General features: G+C 48.4%; 1 protein-coding gene across 1 annotated transcript in view; it reads left to right on the forward strand.

The window, feature by feature from the left end:
- BSN (bassoon presynaptic cytomatrix protein) overlaps nt 1-22,224 on the forward strand; it is a 384,008-nt gene that overhangs the window by 1,028 nt on the left and 360,756 nt on the right. The gene's annotated exons all lie outside the window — the stretch shown is intronic.

Here is a 22,224-nt window from a genome sequence, read left to right on the forward strand (position 1 = left end):
GGGGGGCGATATACTGGGGAGGGAGGACAGGGGCTTGAGATACTGTGGGGGGACAGGGGCCAAAGATACTGGGGGAAGAGGTCACCGAGATATGGGGGGCAGAGGGGCCCAAGATACGGGGGGAGAGGGGCCCGAGATACTGGGGGGGGGGGGCCCAAGGAAGAATGAGGACGGAAACAGAGTATGCTAGAGCTGTATAGTGAAGGAGGGAGGGAAGATACAGGAGCTCTATAGTGAAGGAGGGAGGAAAGATGCTGGAGCTCTATAGTGAAGGAGGGAGGGAAGATGCAGGAGCTCTATAGTGAAGGAGGGAGGGAAGATGCTAAAGCTGTATAGTGAAGGAGGGAAGATGCAGGAGCTCTATAGTGAAGGAGGGAGGGAAGATGCTGGAGCTCTATAGTGAAGGAGGGAGGGAAGATGCAGGAGCTCTACAGTGAAGGAGGGAGGGAAGATGCTAGAGCTGTATAGTGAAGGAGGGAGGGAAGATGCAGGAGCTCTATAGTGAAGGAGAGAGGGAAGATGCAGGAGCTCTATAGTGAAAGAGAGAGGGAAGATGCAGGAGCTCTATAGTGAAGGAGAGAGGGAAGATGCAGGAGCTCTATAGTGGAGGAGGAAGGGAAGATGCAGGAGCTTTATAGTGAAGAAGGGAGGGAAGATGCTAGAGTTGTATAGTGAAGGAGGGAAGATGCAGGAGCTCTATAGGGAAGGAGGGAGGCAAGATGCTAGAGCTCCTAGTGAAGGAGAGCGGGAAGAAGCTGGAGCTCTATAGTGAAGGAGGGAGGGAAGATGCTGGAGCTCTATAGTGAAGGAGGGAGGGAAGATGCAGGAGCTCTATAGTGAAGGAGGGAAGATGCTAGAGCTGTATAGTGAAGGAGGGAAGATGCAGGAGCTCTATAGTGAAGGAGGGAGGGAAGATGCTGGAGCTCTATAGTGAAGGAGGGAGGGAAGATGCTGGAGCTCTATAGTGAAGGAGGGAGGGAAGATGCAGGAGCTCTATAGTGAAGGAGGGAGGGAAGATGCTAGAGCTGTATAGTGATGGAGGGAAAATGCAGGCGCTCTATAGGGAAGGAGGGAGGGAAGGTGCAGGAGCTCTATAGTGAAAGGGAGGGAAGATGCTGGAGCTCTATAGTGAAGGAGGGAGGGAAGATGCAGGAGCTCTATAGTGAAGGAGGGAGGGAAGATGCTAGAGCTGTATAGTGAAGGAGGGAGGGAAGATGCAGGAGCTCTATAGTGAAGGTGAGAGGGAAGGTGCAGGAGCTCTATAGTGAAGGAGAGAGGGAAGATGCAGGAGCTCTATAGTGAAGGAGAGAGGGAAGATGCAGGAGCTCTATAGTGAAGGAGGGAAGATGCTAGAGCTCTATAGTGAAGAAAGAAGGGAAGATGCAGGAGCTCTGTAGTGAAGGAGGGAGGGAAGATGTTAGAGCTCTATAGTGAAGGAGGGAGGGAAGATGCAGGAGCTCTATAGTGAAGGAGAGAGGGAAGATGCAGGAGCTCTATAGTAAAGGAGGGAAGATGCCGTAGCTCTATAGTGAAGAAGGAAGGGAAGATGCATGAGCTCTATAGTAAAGGAGGGAGTGAAGATGCTAGAGCTCTAGTGAAGGAGGGAGGGGAGATGCTAGAGCTGTATAGTGAAGGAGGGAGGGAAGATGCTAGAGCTCTATAGTGAAGGAGGGAGGGAAGATGCAGGAGCTCTGTAGTGAAGGCGGGAGGGAAGATGTTAGAGCTCTATAGTGTAGGAGGGAGGGAAGATGCAGGAGCTGTATAGTGAAGGAGAGTGGGAAGATGCAGGAGCTCTATAGTGAAGGAGGGAAGATGCAGAAGCTCTATGGTGAAGAAGGAAGGGAAGTGGTTATGATCTGGTGGCCTAAGAGCAGCATGAGACGTACTCTGGAGAAGGTGGTACCTGTACTGACCGCAGACCCTGAACTTAACACCGCAACTAGAAGTAGCCGTGGAATGTACCTAGGGCTCCCTAGACATCTCGACACAGCCGGAGGACTAATTAACCCTAGAGATAGAAAAGGGAAAACTATCTTGCCTCAGAGAAAATCCCCAAAGGATAGGCAGCCCCCCACAAATATTGACTGTGAGAGGAGAGGGAAAAAACATACACAGACTGAAATGAGAATTTAGCAAAGGAGGTCACTTCTAGCTAAATAGAAAGGATAGGACAGAGTACTATGCGGTCAGTATTAAAATACTAGAAAATATCCACCACAGAAAATACAAAATCTCCACAGCTAACTAAAGATATGGAGGGTATATCTGCATCTCCAGAGATACCAGCTTGGCTAAACAAATCCTTATACAGACCAAGCTGGACAAGACAAAACATAGAAAAGAACTGAACAATAAGGCCACAGCATGTGGACAGCAAAATCAAGGCCAGAACTTATCTTTGTTGAAAAGAACTGCAAAGCAGAAGAGACCAGGCAGGGATGTGAATCCTCCAGGAACAATGGACAACTGGCACTGACTAAAGTGTGAAGCAAGACTAAATAGCCCAGTCAAGATTGCAAAAAGTGAACACACCTGATGAGGAGGGGTCACCGAACCCTCACCAGAGCCCCCAGGCCGATCCGGACGAGCCAAATGAAAGGCACGAACCAAATCATCAGCATGAACATCGGAGGCTACAACCCAAGAATTATCCTCCTGGCCATAACCCTTCCATTTGACAAGGTACTGAAGCCTCCGCCTCGAAAAACGAGAATCCAAAATCTTCTCAACCACATACTCCAACTCCCCATCAATCAACACCGGGGCAGGAGGATCAACAGAGGGAACAACGGGCACCACATATTTCCGCAACAAAGATCTATGAAAAACATTATGGATGGAAAAAGAGGCTGGAAGGGCCAAACGAAAAGACACTGGATTGATAATCTCAGAAATCCTATAAGGGCCAATAAACCGAGGCTTAAACTTAGGGGAAGAAACCGTCATAGGGACATGACGGGAAGACAACCAGACCAAATCCCCAACCCGAAGCCGGGAACCAACACACCGACGACGGTTAGCAAAACGCTGAGCCCCCTCCTGAGATAACACCAAATTGTCAACAACATGAGCCCAAATTTGATGCAACCTGTCAACCACAGAGTCCACCCCAGGACAATCAGAAGGCTCAACCTGCCCCGAAGATAAACGAGGATGAAAACCAGAGTTACAAAAGAAGTGTGAAACCAAGGTAGCAGAACTAGCCCGATTATTAAGGGCAAACTCGGCCAATGGCAAGAAAGCCACCCAATCATCCTGATCAGCAGACACAAAGCATCTCAAATAAGTTTCCAAAGTCTGATTAGTTCGCTCGGTTTGGCCATTTGTCTGAGGATGAAATGCGGAAGAAAAAGACAAATCAATGCCCAGCCTAGCACAAAAGGCCCGCCAAAACCTAGAAACAAACTGGGAACCTCTATCGGACACAATGTTCTCCAGAATGCCATGCAAACGAACCACATGCTGAAAAAACAACGGAATCAAATCAGAAGAGGAAGGCAACTTAGGCAAAGGCACCAAATGAACCATCTTAGAAAACCGGTCACAAACCACCCAGATAACCGACATCCTCTGGGAAACCGGAAGATCCGAAATAAAATCCATAGAAATATGCGTCCAAGGCCTCTCAGGGACCGGCAAAGGCAAAAGCAACCCACTAGCGCGGGAAAAACAAGGCTTGGCCCGCGCACAAGTCCCACAGGACTGCACAAAAGAACGCACATCCGGTGACAAAGAAGGCCACCAAAAGGACCTACCAACCAAATCTCTGGTACCAAAAATCCCAGGATGACCGGCTAACACAGAACAATGAACCTCCGAAATCACTTTACTAGTCCATCTGTCAGGAACAAACAATTTCCCCTCTGGACAGCGGTCAGGTTTATCAGCCTGAAATTTCTGAAGAACCCGTCGTAAATCAGGGGAGATGGCAGAAAGAATCACCCCTTCCTTCAGAATACCGACCGGCTCAAGGACCCCAGGAGAATCAGGCAAAAAGCTCCTAGAGAGGGCATCAGCCTTAACATTCTTAGAACCCGGAAGATACGAGACCACAAAATCAAAACGGGAGAAAAACAGGGACCATCGGGCCTGTCTAGGATTCAGCCGTTTGGCAGACTCGAGATAAATCAGATTCTTATGATCGGTCAAGACCACAATGCGGTGCTTGGCTCCCTCAAGCCAATGTCGCCACTCCTCAAATGCCCACTTCATAGCCAACAACTCACGATTGCCGACATCATAATTGCGTTCCGCAGGCGAAAACTTTCGAGAAAAGAAGGCACACGGTTTCATCAAGGAACCATCAGAATTCCTCTGAGACAAAACGGCCCCTGCCCCAATCTCAGAAGCGTCAACCTCAACCTGAAAAGGAAGAGAAACATCCGGCTGATGCAACACAGGGGCAGAAGTAAATCGGCGTTTAAGCTCCTGAAAGGCAGAAACAGCCGCAGAGGACCAATTCGTCACATCAGCGCCTTTCTTCGTCAAATCGGTCAGGGGTTTAACCACACTGGAGAAGTTGGCAATGAAACGGCGATAAAAATTAGCAAAGCCCAAAAATTTCTGAAGGCTCTTCACGGATGTGGGCTGGATCCAATCATGATTTGCCTGAACCTTAACCGGATCCATTTCTATAGATGAGGGAGAAAAAATGAAGCCCAAAAAAGAAATCTTCTGTACTCCAAAGAGGCACTTAGACCCCTTCACAAACAAGGCATTATCACGAAGGATCTGAAATACCATCCTGACTTGTTTCACATGAGACTCCCAATCATCTGAAAAAATCAAAATATCATCCAAATATACAATCATGAATTTATCAAGATAATTCCGAAATATATCATGCATGAAGGACTGAAACACAGATGGAGCATTAGAGAGTCCGAATGGCATCACAAGGTCTTCAAAATGGCCTTCGGGCGTATTAAACGCAGTTTTCCATTCGTCACCCTGCTTAATACGAACAAGATTATATGCCCCTCGAAGGTCAATCTTAGTAAACCAACTAGCCCCCTTAATCCTAGCAAACAGATCAGAAAGCAAAGGCAAAGGGTATTGGAATTTGACCGTGATCTTATTCAAGAGGCGATGATCAATACAGGGTCTCAAGGAGCCATCTTTTTTGGCAACAAAAAAAAAACCTGCTCCCAATGGTGAAGAAGATGGCCGAATATGCCCCTTCTCCAATGACTCCTTAACATAGCTCCGCATGGCGGTATGTTCTGGCACAGACAGGTTAAAAAGTCGACCCTTAGGGAACTTACAGCCCGGAATCAAGTTAATAGCACAATCACAGTCCCTATGCGGCGGAACGGAACTGGATTTGGGCTCATTGAATACATCCTGGAAATCTGACAAAAACTCAGGAATTTCAGAAGAGGGGGAGGAGGCAATTGACATCAAAGGAACGTCACCATGAACCCCCTGACAACCCCAACTAGTCACAGACATAGATTTCCAATCTAATACTGGATTATGCACCTGTAACCATGGGAAACCCAGCACAATAGCATCATGCAAATTATGCAACACCAGAAAACGACAATCTTCCTGATGGGCTGGCGCCATGCACATGGTCAGCTGTGTCCAAAACTGAGGTTTATTTTTAGCCAACGGTGTAGCATTAATGCCCCTCAAAGGAATAGGACTCTGCAAAGGCTGCAAGGGGAAACCACAACGTCTGGCAAATTCTAAGTCCATTAAGTTTAGAGCGGCGCCTGAATCCACAAATGCCATGACAGAGAATGACGACAATGAGCAGATCAGGGTCACAGATAACAGAAATTTAGGTTGTACAGTACTGATGGTAACAGAACTAGCGATTCTCTTGGTACTCTTAGGGCAATCAGAAATAACATGAGCAGAATCGCCGCAGTAAAAACACAACCTATTCTGATGTCTGAATCCTTGTCGTTCAGCTCTAGACACAATCCTATCACACTGCATAGGCTCAGGACTCCGCTCGGAAGACAATGCCATAGTGTGCACAACTCTGCGCTCGCGCAAGCGCCGATCAATCTGAATGGCCAGAGACATAGAATCACTCAGACCAGCAGGCGTGGGGAACCCCACCATAACATCTTTAACGGATTCAGAAAGACCCTTTCTGAAGATTGCCGCCAAGGCATCCTCATTCCATTTAGTCAGCACAGACCATTTTCTAAACTTCTGGCAATATGATTCTGCCGCTTGTTGACCGTGAGACAGGGCCAACAAGGTCTTCTCAGCATGATCCACTGAATTAGGTTCATCATACAATAACCCAAGCGCCTGAAAAAAGGTGTCTACATTAACCAACGCCGGATTCCCAGGTTCCAGGGCAAATGCCCAATCCTGGGGGTCACCACGCAGCAGAGATATAATAATTTTAACCTGCTGGATGGGATCACCAGAGAAACTGGGTTTCAGAGCAAAAAACAGTTTACAGTTATTTTTAAAGCTCAGAAATTTGGACCTATCCCCAAAAAACAAATCAGGAGTTGGAATTCTAGGCTCTAAAACTGGAGTCTGAACGATATAATCGGAAATACCCTGTACTCTAGCAGCAAGTTGATCCACACGAGAAGCCAATCCCTGAACATCCATACCAGCGCCGAACTCCTGAGCCGCCCAGAGGTAAAGAGGGAAGAAAAAAAAAAAACACAACAGACTACAGAAAAAAAAATGGCTCAGCACTTTCCTTCCCTTCTTCTGAGATGCGGTTAACTCATTGTTGGCCAGTTGTACTGTTATGATCTGGTGGCCTAAGAGCAGCATGAGACGTACTCTGGAGAAGGTGGTACCTGTACTGACCGCAGACCCTGAACTTAACACCGCAACTAGAAGTAGCTGTGGAATGTACCTAGCGCTCCCTAGACAACTCGACACAGCCGGAGGACTAATTACCCCTAGAGATAGAACAGGGAAAACTATCTTGCCTCAGAGAAAATCCCCAAAGGATAGACAGCCCCCCACAAATATTGACTGTGAGAGGAGAGGGAAAAAACATACACAGACTGAAATGAGAATTTAGCAAAGGAAGCCACTTCTAGCTAAATAGAAAGGATAGGACAGAGTACTATGCGGTCAGTATTAAAATACTAGAAAATATCCACCACAGAAAATACAAAATCTCCACAGCTAACTAAAGATATGGAGGGTATATCTGCATCTCCAGAGATACCAGCTTGGCTAAACAAATCCTTATACAGACCAAGCTGGACAAGACAAAAACATGGAAAAGAACTGAACAATAAGGCCACAGCATGTGGACAGCAAAATCAAGGACAGAACTTATCTTTGTTGAAAAGAACTGCAAAGCAGAAGAGACCAGGCAGGGATGTGAATCCTCCAGGAACAATGGACAACTGGCACTGACTAAAGGGTGAAGCAAGACTAAATAGCCCAGTCAAGATTGCAAAAAGTGAACACACCTGATAAATGCTGCGATTCAGAGACAGCAGCGCTACCACTTACAACCACCGGAGGGAGCCCAAGAGCAGAATTCACAACAGGGAAGATGCAGAAGCTCTATAGTGAAGGAGGGAGGGAAGATGCTAGAGCTCTATAGTGAAGGAGGGAGGGGAGATGCTAGAGCTGCATAGTGAAGGAGGGAGGGAAGATGCTAGAGCTCTATAGTGAAGGAGGGAGGGAAGATGCAGGAGCTCTTTAGTGAAGGAGAGAGGGAAGATGATGGAGCTCTATAGTGAAGGAGGGAGGGAAGATGCAGGAGCTCTATAGTGAAGGAGGGAGGATGCAGGAGCTCTATAGTGAAGGAGGGAGGAAAGATGCTAGAGCTGTATAGTGAAGGAGGGAGGGAAGATGCTAGAGCTCTATAGTGAAGGAGGGAGGGAAGATGCAGGAGCTCTATAGTGAAGGAGAGAGGGAAGATGCAGGAGCTCTATATTGAAGGAGGGAGGATGCAGGAGCTCTATAGTGAAGAAGGAAGGGAAGATGCAGGAGCTCTATAGTGAAGGAGGGAGGGAAGATGCTAGAGGTCTATAGTGAAGGAGGGAGGGGAGATGCTAAAGATGTATAGTGAAGGAGGGAGGGAAGATGCTAGAGCTCTATAGTGAAGGAGGGAGGGAAGATGCAGGAGCTCTATAGTGAAGGAGAGAGGGAAGATGCTGGAGCTCTATAGTGAAGGAGGGAGGGAAGATGCAGGAGCTCTATAGTGAAGGAGAGAGGGAAGATGCAGGAGCTCTATAGTGAAGGAGGGAGGGAAGATGCTAGAGCTCTATAGTGAAGGAAGGAGGGAAGATGCAGGAGCTCTATAGTGAAGGAAGGAGTGAAGATGCTAGAGCTCTATAGTGAAGGAGGGAGGGAAGGTACAGGAGCTCTATAGTGAAGGAAGGAGGGAAGATACAAGAGCTCTATGGTGAAGGAGGGAGGGAAGATGGAGGAGCTCTATAGTGAAGGAGAGAGGGAAGATGCTGGAGCTCTATAGTGAAGGAGGGAGGGAAGATGCAGGAGCTCTATAGTGAAGGAGAGAGGGAAGATGCTGGAGCTCTATAGTGAAGGAGGGAGGGAAGATGCAGGAGCTCTATAGTGAAGGAGAGAGGGAAGATGCAGGAGCTCTATAGTGAAGGAGGGAGGGAAGATGCTAGAGCTCTATAGTGAAGGAAGGAGGGAAGATGCAGGAGCTCTATAGTGAAGGAAGGAGTGAAGATGCTAGAGCTCTATAGTGAAGGAGGGAGGGAAGGTACAGGAGCTCTATAGTGAAGGAAGGAGGGAAGATACAAGAGCTCTATGGTGAAGGAGGGAGGGAAGATGGAGGAGCTCTATAGTGAAGGAGGGAGGGAAGATGCAGTAGCTCTATAGTGAAGGAGGGAGGAAAGATGCTGGAGCTCTATAGTGAAGGAGGGAAGGAAGATGCTAGAGCTCTATAGTGAAGGAGGAAGGGAAGATTGCAGGAGCTCTATAGTGAAGGAGGGAGGGAAGATGCAGTAGCTCTATAGTGAAGGAAGGAGGGAAGATGCTGGAGCTTTATGATGAAGGAGGGAGGGAAGATACTGGAGCTCTATAGTGAAGGAAGGAGGGAAGATGCTGGAGCTTTATGATGAAGGAGGGAGGGAAGATACTGGAGCTTTATAGTGAAGGAAGGAGGGAAGATGCTGGGGCTCTATAGTGAAGGAGGGAGGGAAGATGCAGGAGCTCTATAGTGAAGGAGGGAGGGAAGATGCAGGAGCTCTATAGTGAAGGAGGGAGGGAAGATGCAGGAGCTCTATAGTGAAGGAGGGAGGGAAGATGCAGTAGTTCAATAGTGAAGGAAGGAGGGAAGACGCTGGAGCGTTATGATGAAGGAGGGAGGGAAGATACTGGAGCTCTATAGTGAAGGAAGGAGGGAAGATGCTGGGGCTCTATAGTAAAGGAGGGAGGTAAGATGCAGGAGCTCTATAGTGAAGGAGGGAGGGAAGATGCAGGAGCTCTATAGTGAAGGAGGGAGGGAAGATGCAGGAGCTCTATAGTGAAGGAGGGAGGGAAGAAGCAGGAGCTCTATAGTGAAGGAGTGAGGGAAGATGCTGGAGCTCTATAGTGAAGGAGGGAGGGAAGATGCAGGAGCTCTATAGTGAAGGGGGGAGGGAAGATGCTGGATCTTTGTAGTGAAGGAGGGAGGGAAGATACTGGAGCTCTATAGTGAAGGAGAGAGGGAAGATGTTGGATCTTTGTAGTGAAGGAGGGAAGATGCTGAAGCTGTATAATGAAGGAGGGAGGGAAGATTCAGGAGCTCTATAGTGAAGGAGGGAGGGAAGATGCAGGAGCTCTATAGTGAAGAAGGGAGGGAAGATACAGGAGCTCTATAGTGAAGGAGGGAGGGATTATGCAGGCGCTCTATAGTGAAGGAGGGAGGGAACATGCAGGAGCTGTATAGTGAAGGAGGGAGGGAACATGCAGGAGCTGTATAGTGAAGGAGGGAGGGAAGATGCAGGAGCTCTATAGTGAAGGAAGGAGGGAAGATGCAGGAGCTCTATAGTGAAGGAAGGAGTGAAGATGCTAGAGCTCTATAGTGAAGGAGGGAGGGAAGATACAGGAGCTCTATAGTGAAGGAAGGAGGGAAGATACAAGAACTCTATGGTGATGGAGGGAGGGAAGATGGAGAAGCTCTATAGTGAAGGAGGGAGGGAAGATGCAGTAGCTCTATAGTGAAGGAGGGAGGGAAGATGCTGGAGCTCTATAGTGAAGGAGGGAGTGAAGAAGCTGGAGCTCTATAGTGAAGGAGGGAGGGAAGATACAGGAGCTCTATAGTGAAGGAAGGAGAGAAGATACAAGAGCTCTATGGTGAAGGAGGGAGGGAAGATGGAGAAGCTCTATAGTGAAGGAGGGAGGGAAGATGCAGTAGCTCTATAGTGAAGGAGGGAGGGAAGATGCTGGAGCTCTATAGTGAAGGAGGGAGTGAAGAAGCTGGAGCTCTATAGTGAAGGAGGGAGGGAAGATGCAGGAGCTCTATAGTGAAGGAGGGAGGGAAGATGCTGGAGCTCTATAGTGAAGAAAGGAGGGAAGATGCTGGCGCTCTATATTGAAGGAGGGGAAAAGATGCAGGAGCTCTATAGTGAAGGAGGGAGGGAAGATGCTGGAGTTCTATAGTGAAGGTGGGAGGGAAGATGCAGGAGCTCTATAGTGAAGGAGGGAAGGAAGATGCAAGAGCTCTATAGTGAAGGAGGGAGGGAAGATGCTGGAGCTCTATCGTGAAGGAGGGAGGGAAGATGCAGAAGCTCTATAGTGAAGGAGGGAGGGAAGATGCTGGAGCTCTATAGTGAAGGAGGGAGGAAAGATGCAGGAGCTCTATAGTGAATGAGGGAGTGAAGATGCAGGAGCTCTATAGTAAAGGGGGAAGGGAAGATGCTGGATCTCTATAGTGAAGGAGGTAGGGAAGATGCTGGAGCTCTATAGTGAAGGAGGGAGGAAGATGCTAGAGCTCTATAGTGAAGGAGGGAGGGAAGATGCAGGAGCTCTATAGTGAAGGAGGGAGGGAAGATGCAGGAGCTCTATAGTGAAGGAAGGAGGGAAGATGCTGGAGCTCTATAGTGAAGAAGCGAGGGAAGATGCTGGAGCTCTATAGTGAAGGAGGGAGGGAAGATGCTGGAGCTCTATAGTGAAGGAGGGAGGAAGATGCTGGAGCTCTATAATGAAGGAGGGAGGGAAGATACTGGAGCTCTATAGTGAAGGATGGAGGGAAGATGCTGGAGCTCTATAGTGAAGGAGGGAGGGAAGATGTAGGAGCTCTATAGTGAAGGAGGGTGGGAAGATGCAGGAGCTCTATAGTGAAGGAGGGAGGGAAGATGCAGGAGCTCTATAGTGAAGGAGGGAGGGAAGATGCTGGAACTCTATAGTGAAGGAGGGAAGATGCTGGAGCTCTATAGTGAAGGAGGGAAGATGCAGGATCTCTATAGTGAAGTAGGGAGGGAAGATGCTGGAGCTCTTTAGTGAAGGAGGGAGGGAAGATACTGGATCTTTGTAGTGAAGGAGGGAAGATGCAGGAGCTCTAGTGAAGGAGAGAGGGAAGATACTGGAGCTCTATAGTGAAGGAGGGAGGGAAGATACTAGAGCTCTATAGTGAAGGAGGGAGGGAAGATGCAGGAGATCTATAGTGAAGGAGGGAGGGAAGATGCAGGAGCTCTATAGTGAAAGAGGGAGGGAAGATACTGGAGCTCTATAGTGAAGGAGAGAGGGAAGATGCTGGATCTTTGCAGTGAAGGAGGGAAGATGCAGGAGCTCTATAGTGAAGGAGGGAGGGAAGATGCTAGAGCTCTATAGTGAAGGAGGGAGGGAAGATGCAGGAGCTCTATAGTGAAGGAGGGAGGGAAGATGCAGGAGCTCTATAGTGAAGGAGGGAGGGAAGATACAGGTGCTCTATAGTGAAGGAGGGAGGGAAGATGCTGGATCTTTGTAGTGAAGGAGGGAGGGAAGCTGCAGGAGCTCTATAGTGAAGGAGAGAGGGAAGATGCTGGATCTTTGTAGTGAAGGAGGGAAGATGCTGAAGCTGTATAATGAAGGAGGGAAGATGCTGGAGCTGTATAATGAAGGAGGGAGGGAATATGCTGGAGCTCTATAGTGAAGGAGGGAGGGAAGATGCAGGAGCTCTATATTGAAGGGGGGTGGGAAGATACTGGAGCTCTATAGTGAAGGAGAGAGGGAAGATGCTGGATCTTTGTAGTGAAGGAGGGAAGATGCAGGATCTCTATAGTGAAGGAGGGAGGGAAGATACTGGAGCTCTATAGTGAAGGAGGGAGGGAAGATACTAGAGCTCTATAGTGAAGGAGGGAGGGAAGATGCAGGAGATCTATAGTGAAGGAGGGAGGGAAGATGCAGGAGCTCTATAGTGAAAGAGGGAGGGAAGATACTGGAGTTCTATAGTGAAGGAGAGAGGGAAGATGCTGGATCTTTGCAGTGAAGGAGGGAGGGAAGATGCTGGATCTTTGCAGTGAAGGAGGGAAGATGCAGGAGCTCTATAGTGAAGGAGGGAGGGAAGATGCTAGAGCTCTATAGTGAAGGAGGGAGGGAAGATGCAGGAGCTCTATAGTGAAGGAGGGAGGGAAGATGCAGGAGCTCTATAGTGAAGGAGGGAGGGAAGATGCAGGTGCTCTATAGTGAAGGAGGGAGGGAAGATGCTGGATCTTTGTAGTGAAGGAGGGAGGGAAGCTGCAGGAGCTCTATAGTGAAGGAGAGGGAAGATGCTGGATCTTTGTAGTGAAGGAGGGAAGATGCTGAAGCTGTGTAATGAAGGAGGGAAGATGCTGGAGCTGTATAATGAAGGAGGGAGGGAATATGCTGGAGCTCTATAGTGAAGGAGGGAGGGAAGATGCAGGAGCTCTATAGTGAAGGAGGGAGGGAAGATACTGGAGCTCTATAGTGAAGGAGAGAGGGAAGATGCTGGATCTTTGTAGTGAAGGAGGGAAGATGCAGGAGCTCTATAGTGAAGGAGGGAGGGAAGATACTGGAGCTCTAAAGTGAAGGAGGGAGGGAAGATACTAGAGCTCTATAGTGAAGGAGGGAGGGAAGATGCAGGAGATCTATAGTGAAGGAGGGAGGGAAGATGCAGGAGCTCTATAGTGAAAGAGGGAGGGAAGATACTGGAGCTCTATAGTGAAGGAGAGAGGGAAGATGCTGGATCTTTGCAGTGAAGGAGGGAGGGAAGATGCTGGATCTTTGCAGTGAAGGAGGGAAGATGCAGGAGCTCTATAGTGAAGGAGGGAGGGAAGATGCTAGAGCTCTATAGTGAAAGAGGGAGGGAAGATGCAGGAGCTCTATAGTGAAGGAGGGAGGGAAGATGCTGGAGCTCTATAGTGAAGGAGGGAGGAAGATGCTAGAGCTCTATAGTGAAGGAGGGAGGGAAGATGCAGGAGCTCTATAGTGAAGGAGGGAGGGAAGATGCAGGAGCTCTATAGTGAAGGAAGGAGGGAAGATGCTGGAGCTCTATAGTGAAGAAGGGAGGGAAGATGCTGGAGCTCTATAGTGAAGGAGGGAGGGAAGATGCTGGAGCTCTATAGTGAAGGAGGGAGGAAGATGCTGGAGCTCTATAATGAAGGAGGGAGGGAAGATACTGGAGCTCTATAGTGAAGGAAGGAGGGAAGATGCTGGAGCTCTATAGTGAAGGAGGGAGGGAAGATGTAGGAGCTCTATAGTGAAGGAGGGTGGGAAGATGCAGGAGCTCTATAGTGAAGGAGGGAGGGAAGATGCAGGAGCTCTATAGTGAAGGAGGGAGGGAAGATGCTGGAGCTCTATAGTGAAGGAGGGAAGATGCAGGAGCTCTATAGTGAAGGAGGGAAGATGCAGGATCTCTATAGTGAAGTAGGGAGGGAAGATGCTGGAGCTCTATAGTGAAGGAGGGAGGGAAGATACTGGATCTTTGTAGTGAAGGAGGGAAGATGCAGGAGCTCTAGTGAAGGAGAGAGGGAAGATACTGGAGCTCTATAGTGAAGGAGGGAGGGAAGATACTAGAGCTCTATAGTGAAGGAGGGAGGGAAGATGCAGGAGATCTATAGTGAAGGAGGGAGGGAAGATGCAGGAGCTCTATAGTGAAAGAGGGAGGGAAGATACTGGAGCTCTATAGTGAAGGAGAGAGGGAAGATGCTGGATCTTTGCAGTGAAGGAGGGAAGATGCAGGAGCTCTATAGTGAAGGAGGGAGGGAAGATGCTAGAGCTCTATAGTGAAGGAGGGAGGGAAGATGCAGGAGCTCTATAGTGAAGGAGGGAGGGAAGATGCAGGAGCTCTATAGTGAAGGAGGGAGGGAAGATACAGGTGCTCTATAGTGAAGGAGGGAGGGAAGATGCTGGATCTTTGTAGTGAAGGAGGGAGGGAAGCTGCAGGAGCTCTATAGTGAAGGAGAGAGGGAAGATGCTGGATCTTTGTAGTGAAGGAGGGAAGATGCTGAAGCTGTATAATGAAGGAGGGAAGATGCTGGAGCTGTATAATGAAGGAGGGAGGGAATATGCTGGAGCTCTATAGTGAAGGAGGGAGGGAAGATGCAGGAGCTCTATATTGAAGGGGGGTGGGAAGATACTGGAGCTCTATAGTGAAGGAGAGAGGGAAGATGCTGGATCTTTGTAGTGAAGGAGGGAAGATGCAGGAGCTCTATAGTGAAGGAGGGAGGGAAGATACTGGAGCTCTATAGTGAAGGAGGGAGGGAAGATACTAGAGCTCTATAGTGAAGGAGGGAGGGAAGATGCAGGAGATCTATAGTGAAGGAGGGAGGGAAGATGCAGGAGCTCTATAGTGAAAGAGGGAGGGAAGATACTGGAGTTCTATAGTGAAGGAGAGAGGGAAGATGCTGGATCTTTGCAGTGAAGGAGGGAGGGAAGATGCTGGATCTTTGCAGTGAAGGAGGGAAGATGCAGGAGCTCTATAGTGAAGGAGGGAGGGAAGATGCTAGAGCTCTATAGTGAAGGAGGGAGGGAAGATGCAGGAGCTCTATAGTGAAGGAGGGAGGGAAGATGCAGGAGCTCTATAGTGAAGGAGGGAGGGAAGATGCAGGTGCTCTATAGTGAAGGAGGGAGGGAAGATGCTGGATCTTTGTAGTGAAGGAGGGAGGGAAGCTGCAGGAGCTCTATAGTGAAGGAGAGGGAAGATGCTGGATCTTTGTAGTGAAGGAGGGAAGATGCTGAAGCTGTGTAATGAAGGAGGGAAGATGCTGGAGCTGTATAATGAAGGAGGGAGGGAATATGCTGGAGCTCTATAGTGAAGGAGGGAGGGAAGATGCAGGAGCTCTATAGTGAAGGAGGGAGGGAAGATACTGGAGCTCTATAGTGAAGGAGAGAGGGAAGATGCTGGATCTTTGTAGTGAAGGAGGGAAGATGCAGGAGCTCTATAGTGAAGGAGGGAGGGAAGATACTGGAGCTCTAAAGTGAAGGAGGGAGGGAAGATACTAGAGCTCTATAGTGAAGGAGGGAGGGAAGATGCAGGAGATCTATAGTGAAGGAGGGAGGGAAGATGCAGGAGCTCTATAGTGAAAGAGGGAGGGAAGATACTGGAGCTCTATAGTGAAGGAGAGAGGGAAGATGCTGGATCTTTGCAGTGAAGGAGGGAGGGAAGATGCTGGATCTTTGCAGTGAAGGAGGGAAGATGCAGGAGCTCTATAGTGAAGGAGGGAGGGAAGATGCTAGAGCTCTATAGTGAAAGAGGGAGGGAAGATGCAGGAGCTCTATAGTGAAGGAGGGAGGGAAGATGCAGGAGCTCTATAGTGAAGGAGGGAGGGAAGATGCAGGTGCTCTTTAGTGAAGGAGGGAGGGAAGATGCTGGATCTTTGTAGTGAAGGAGGGAGGGAAGCTGCAGGAGCTCTATAGTGAAGGAGAGAGGGAAGATGCTGGATCTTTGTAGTGAAGGAGGGAGGGAAGATGCTGGAGCTCTAAAGTGAAGGAGGGAGGGAATATACTAGAGCTCTATAGTGAAGGAGGGAGGGAAGATGCAGGAGATCTATAGTGAAGGAGGGAGGGAAGATGCAGGAGCTCTATAGTGAAAGAGGGAGGGAAGATACTGGAGCTCTATAGTGAAGGAGAGAGGGAAGATGCTGGATCTTTGCAGTGAAGGAGGGAGGGAAGATGCTGGATCTTTGTAGTGAAGGAGGGAGGGAAGCTGCAGGAGCTCTATAGTGAAGGAGAGAGGGAAGATGCTGGATCTTTGTAGTGAAGGAGGGAGGGAAGATACTGGAGCTCTAAAGTGAAGGAGGGAGGGAAGATACTAGAGCTCTATAGTGAAGGAGGGAGGGAAGATGCAGGAGATCTATAGTGAAGGAGGGAGGGAAGATGCAGGAGCTCTATAGTGAAAGAGGGAGGGAAGATACTGGAGCTCTATAGTGAAGGAGAGAGGGAAGATGCTGGATCTTTGCAGTGAAGGAGGGAGGGAAGATGCTGGATCTTTGCAGTGAAGGAGGGAAGATGCAGGAGCTCTATAGTGAAGGAGGGAGGGAAGATGCTAGAGCTCTATAGTGAAAGAGGGAGGGAAGATGCAGGAGCTCTATAGTGAAGGAGGGAGGGAAGATGCAGGAGCTCTATAGTGAAGGAGGGAGGGAAGATGCAGGTGCTCTATAGTGAAGGAGGGAGGGAAGATGCTGGATCTTTGTAGTGAAGGAGGGAGGGAAGCTGCAGGAGCTCTATAGTGAAGGAGAGAGGGAAGATGCTGGATCTTTGTAGTGAAGGAGGGAAGATGCTGAAGCTGTATAATGAAGGAGGGAAGATGCTGGAGCTGTATAATGAAGGAGGGAGGGAATATGCTGGAGTTCTATAGTGGAGAAGGAAGATGGTTGGATGTTCTCTTATCCTATGACATAGGTTTTCCCCTTTATTTTCTCTGGTTTCTCTTCTGACCGTGCTGAGGACCGGCTGCTGTGATGGGATGAACATCTGGGGGTGACATGCAGCGTTATAAGCTGGCAGTAGGACATCTGCCCGTTGACCCTTCTCATATTATGGGCTATGCTCTTGGAGCTGTGTAATCAGTCTTTTACAGTAATGGGGTTAGGTTTGGGCTTTATGAATTTGCAGGAACGTGCAGTTCACATGTTTCTCCACATATGAGCGCTGGTCATCCCCCTATGACTTTTGTGACTGTACCTCAGGTTTAGTCTTGTGTCGGGTTATCATCTCTTTGAGCAGATCCATGCCCTAGATGAATCCAGCCACAGTGTCTGGTTCTGGAAAGGGTGAAGGATTTGCTCTGGCTTTGAATTATCTCTACTTCTGTGCCTAAAGGTACCTTCACACTGAACAACTTAACAACGATAGCGATCCGTGACGTTGCAGCGTCCTGGATAGCGATATCGTTGTGTTTGACACGCAGCAGCGATCTGGATCCTGCTGTGACATCGTTGGTCGGAGCTAGAAGGCCAGCACCTTATTTCGTCGCTGGCTCACCCGCTGACATCGCTGAGTCGGCGTGTGTGATGCCGATTCAGCGATGTCTTCACTGGTAACCAGGGTAAACATCAGGTTACTAAGTGCAGGGCTGCGCTTAGTAACCCGATGTGTACCCTGGTTACCATTGTAAATGTAAAAAACCCGAAACACTACATACTTACATTCCGGTGTCTGTCGCGTCCCCCGGTGTCTGTCGCGTCCCCCGGCGTCCGCTTCCCTGCACTGTGTCAGCGCCGGCCGGCCGTAAAGCAGAGCACAGCGGTGACGTCACCGCTCTGCTTTACGGCCGGCGCTTACACAGTGCAGGGAAGCGGACGCCGGGGGACCCGACAGACACCGGAATGTAAGTATGTAGTGTTTGTTTTTTATTACATTTACACTGGTAACCAGGGTAAACATCGGGTTCCTAAGCCCGGCCCTGCGCTTAGTAACCCGATGTTTACCCTGGTTACCTGGGGACTTCGGCATCGTTGGTCGCTGGAGAGCTGTCTGTGTGACAGCTCTCCAGCGACCACACAACGACGAAACAGCGACGCTGCAGCGATCGGCATCGTTGTCTATATCGCTGCTCCGTCGCTTAATGTGATGGTACCTTAAGAGTTGTAATCTTGACTGCTAATGTAGGAAAACAAAACAAGCACACCTCCGTTTTGTTTTTGCATATTGTTGAAAAGTAATGTTTTTTGTAAAATGTACGGCTTGAACATCAGACAAGCCAATACAGGAGACAATAACACAAGACGCAGGACATATGGAAGCAACACACAGAGCAGTAGAGAATAACACAAGATGCAGAACACATGGAGGCAATACACAAAGCAGGAGAGCATAACACAAGATGCAGGACACATGGAAGCAAGACACAACGCAGGAGACAATAACAAGACGCATGACACATGGAGGCAAGACACAACGCAGGAGACAATGACACAAGACGCAGGACACATGGAGGCAAGACACAATGCAGGAGACAATGACAGAAGATGCAGGTCCCATGGAGGCAAGACATAATGCAGGAGACAATGACACAAGACGCATGACACATGAAGGCAATACACAACGCAGGAGACAATGACACAAGACGCATGACACATGGAGGCAAGACACTGCAGGAGACAATGACAAGACGCATGACACATGGAGGCAAGACACAATGCAGGAGTCAATGACACAAGACGCATGACACATGGAGGCAAGACACAATGCAGGAGTCAATGACACAAGACGCAGGACACATGGAGGCAAGACACAATGCAGGAGACAATGACACAAGACGCATGACACATGGAGGCAAGACACAATGCAGGAGTCAATGACACAAGACGCAGGACACATGGAGGCAAGACACAATGCAGGAGAGAATGACACAAGACGCATGATACATGGAGGCAAGACACAATGCAGGAGACTGACACAAGACGCATGACAAATGGAGGCAAGACACAACGCAGGAGACAATGACACAAGATGCAGGACACATGGAGGCAAGACACAACGCAGGAGACAATGACACAAGACGCATGACACATGGAGGCAAGACACAACGCAGGAGTCAATGACACTAGACGCAGGACACATGGAGGCAAGACAATGCAGGAGACAATGACACAAGACGCATGACACAAGGAGGCAAGGCACAATGCAGGAGTCAATGACACAAGACGCAGGACACATGGAGGCAAGACACAACGCAGGAGACAATGACACGACGCATGACACGTTGAGGCAAGACAACGCAGGAGTCAATGACACAAGACGCATGACACATGGAGGCAAGACAACGCAGGAGACAATGACAGAAGATGCAAGACAGAAGACGCATGACACATGTAGGCAAGAGACAACGTAGGAGACATTGACACCAGACGCACAACAGAAGACGCAGGACACATGGAGGCAAGACACAAAGCACGAGAGCATAACACAAGATGCAGGACCCATGGAGGCGAGACACAACGCAGGAGACAATGACACAAGACGCATGACACATGGAGGCAAGACACAACGCAGGAGACAATGACAGAAGATGCAAGACAGAAGACGCATGACACATGTAGGCAAGAGACAACGTAGGAGACATTGACACCAGACGCACAACAGAAGACGCAGGACACATGGAGGCATTTTCAGATGACGTCTCTTGCTCGCTGCCACTAACTGCAGGGATCCAACCTACTATCCTGACTGTCCCGGCTGAGAAACTCCGGGAAAAGGACACCAGTCTTGCAATACAAGGGCGAGATGGCAGCCACCTGCCTTCTGATGCCTCTCCCAGTATGGTGGACCTTTACTAGTTGTAATGGTAGCTCTTAGGCAGAGCTGAGTTCATTAATGAATTTCCAAGTGACAATCCGTTATGTGGAGCAGCCACCGTTCTCTCAGATACAACATGACTGCGTAAAGCTGATTGCATGCCCTGGGAGCGCTCAGAAGGAGCCGCAGACGCTCACTGATTGCTGAATTGGATGTATTCAACAATGTAAGAACATTGTGGGCATGAATTGGCTATTTACTAAGAAGAAGAAGCCAAAGACTGACTTATATGAAGACAGGAGAGTGCCAAGGGTTTGGAGGGTCTCGTAGCGGGGGGCCATGTAGCTGCACTGACCCATGCAGTCATTTGTGCTCCAATTTTGGATATTTTTTGACCTTGTATATAAGGAGAGCTCGGCTCAATGGATGCGATAAAAGGAAGACTCCACAGGAGGAGTGTCATAGAAAATGTTAAAAATCCTTGCAGCCCTCATGTCTCCCCTTCTGTTATCAAGCATTTGTCATGAGGAGCTGTGAGCTCGCAGTCACACCTGTCTTTGTGTAAAATGGCAGGGACACAGAGAGGAAGCAGACTCATTACAATGCAAGGATTTCTGTGGATGGTGAAAAGATGTGTATTGTCCCCACACGGAGAGACAGGAAAAGACTAGTAGACCAGAAGATGATCCGAGAACCTCTGAAGCCCAGCACCACATGTAAAGTGGACAGAGAATATGGAATATCGGAATGTCTATCCACCCGATATTAATGAGACGCATATTGTCGGCACCGGGATAACTAGGCCCCGAATCCATAAGGGCCATATAACCAGCAGCAGATAAGCCATGTTTGGCCTTAGGCTATGTGCACACCCTGCAGATTTCTCTGTGGAATTTTCTGTGCAGATTCTGCATCTCATGGCAGCAAACATAGGTAAAAATCCGCGCAGATTTGATGCAGATTTGTGTGCGTTTTTGTAAGCTAAATAAAGATCTATTATTTAACAATAAAAAAGAATTGTGATGTCATTTCTGGTTCAACCTCTTCATTTACATATGCCATTGAAGAATAATGTTTACACACAGAAAGATAGATGGATAGATAGATAGACATATGATTGATAGATGATTGATATATAGATGATAGAGATAGATAATAGATAGATAATAGATACAGTACAGACCAAAAGTTTGGACACACCTTCTCATTTAAAGATTTTTCTGTATTTTCATGACTATGAAAACTACATTCACACTGAAGGCATCAAAACTATGAATTAACACATGTGGAATTATATACTTAACAAAAAAGTGTGAAACAACTGAAATTATGTCTTATATTCTAGGTTCTTCACAGTAGCCACCTTTTGCTTTGATGACTGCTTTGCACACTCTTGGCATTCTCTTGATGAGCTTCAAGAGGTAGTCACCGGGAATGGTTTTCACTTCACAGGTGTGCCCTGTCAGGTTTAATAAGTGGGATTTCATGCCTTATAAAGGGTGTTGGGCAGTTGTGTTGTGCAGAAGTCTGGTGGATACACAGCTGATAGTCCTACCGAATAGACTGTTAGAATTTGTATTATGGCAAGAAAAAAGCATGAAGGTCAGTCAGTCCGAAAAATTGGGAAAACTTTGAAAGTGTCCCCAAATGCAGTAGCAAAAACCATCAAGCGCTACAAAGAAACTGCCTCACATGAGAACCGCCCCAGGAAAGGAAGACCAAGAGTCACCTCTGCTTCTGAGGATAAGTTTATCCGAGTCACCAGCCTCAGAAATCGCAGGTTAACAGCAGCTCAGATCAGAGACCAGGTCAATGCCACACAGATTTCTAGCAGCAGACACATCTCTACAACTGTTAAGAGGAGACTTGGTGCAGCAGGCCTTCATGGTAAAATAGCTGCTAGGAAACCACTGCTAAGGACAGGCAACAAGCAGAAGAGACTTGTTTGGGCTAAAGAACACAAGGAATGGACATTAGACCAGTGGAAATCTGTGCTTTGGTCTGATGAGTCCAAATTTGAGATCTTTGGTTCCAACGACCGTGTCTTTGTGCGACGCAGAAAAGGTGAACGGATGGACTCTACATGCCTGGTTCCCACCGTGAAGCATGGAGGAGGAGGTGTGATGGTGTGGGGGGGCTTTGCTGGTGAGACTGTTGGGGATTTATTCAAAATTGAAGGCATACTGAACCAGCATGGCTACCACAGCATCTTGCAGCGGCATGCTATTCCATCCGGTTTGCGTTTAGTTGGCCCATCATTTATTTTTCAACAGGACAATGACCCCAAACACACCTCCAGGCTGTGTAAGGGCTATCTGACCAAGAAGGAGAGTGATGGGGTGCTACGCCAGATGACCTGGCCTTCACAGTCACCAGACCTGAACCCAATCGAGATGGTTTGGGGTGAGCTGGACCGCAGAGTGAAGGCAAAAGGGCCAACAAGTGCTAAGCATCTCTGGGAACTCCTTCAAGATTGTTGGAAGACCATTCCCGGTGACTACCTCTTGAATCTCATCAAGAGAATGTCAAGAGTGTGCAAAGCAGTCATCAAAGAAAAAGGTGGCTACTTTGAAGAACCTAGAATATAAGACATAATTTCAGTTGTTTCACACTTTTTTGTTAAGTATATAATTCCACATGTGT

This window comes from Ranitomeya variabilis, chromosome 8 (genome assembly GCF_051348905.1).
Source record: "Ranitomeya variabilis isolate aRanVar5 chromosome 8, aRanVar5.hap1, whole genome shotgun sequence".
Classification (NCBI taxonomy): Eukaryota; Metazoa; Chordata; class Amphibia; order Anura; family Dendrobatidae; genus Ranitomeya; species Ranitomeya variabilis.